Raw genomic sequence first — 1,162 nt, forward strand, 5'->3', positions numbered from 1 at the left:
GTTGCAGGAGAGGTAATTCTTTAAGTTTCCTGTCCAAGTACCAGTCTGAGGCAATGGTATCCGGCTTGGGAAAAAGCACTTGCATCCCAAGGACAAGCTTTAGTCAAAGGAGGGATACCAAGTGCCCTGGCTATATAGTGTAGATCCAAGCTTTCCAACCAGACTTCCCTCCCACTGGTGCTGCAGGCATCCTCCTTACCTTGGTAAGCCATGTTACTTGCACACTAGACACCCCAAACCTTTCCCTCACCATTTCCCTTATCCTCCTCCAGAGCTGACTAGCTCTTGAATGTTCCCACCCCAAAGCTCCTCAGATGAATTTTGCTGTTTCCAGCTGCCGAATTCCTTTCTAGCTCTTACTGTTCTTTGTGGTGCAGGCTGTCCTTCCAGCCACGTGCCTCTGCTCTACATACTGCTCTCTCATCTCATCACCTGCCTGAAAACCTGAAGGCTCCATCAATTTCCATCTGCTGCCACTAACACCAGAAGGCAGTTGCTGCACACACCTGTGTCCTGTTCCAATCTTACCAGTCCCACTAAAACGTCTCTCTTCTACCTGCAGTGCCTCAACCTTTCACGAGTTTCACTTGTGTTTCCAACAAAACATAAATCCCTCAATAAAGGCTTCAAGGCAACATGGCTGTGCAGCCATGCTCAAAGATTGCAGGATGAGTTGATGGGCAACTGGCCAAAAGAACCCAACAAAATTACAGACATGCAGAGGAGCCCCAAGAAATTACCCATGTAAACAGCAGTTGACTATGAGTCTTAAGATTCTATAGGCTCACATTTTAATGAATGCTAACAAAGCAGGCATTCCTGAAAATGTCTGCCCATACACTAACTCTAGATGTTTTAATTGTATTTAACCTTGTTTTAATCCCAGTGAAAAAGCTGAGTAACAGTGACCTGGAAGGGCTGGGAATTTGAGGAACCACAATGCAGACCACAGAAAGCATTTCAGACAGAGACTGGCACATCAGTTTAGCACAAACAGTTGCAGCAACATTAAAAGGTAACTTTTGAAAAGGCCAGCACTTGTTTAATCCAAGTGAAACCAGATGATGACATTTCTCTTGTTTGGACCTAGTTTTCCAAGATCAACACATATGAATTCACATTTTCCTTTCCATTTCACAATCAGATACAAACAGGGACCTCC

This window comes from Lichenostomus cassidix, chromosome 2 (genome assembly GCF_008360975.1).
Source record: "Lichenostomus cassidix isolate B80296 chromosome 2, HeHo_3.0, whole genome shotgun sequence".
Lineage (NCBI taxonomy): Eukaryota > Metazoa > Chordata > Aves > Passeriformes > Meliphagidae > Lichenostomus > Lichenostomus cassidix.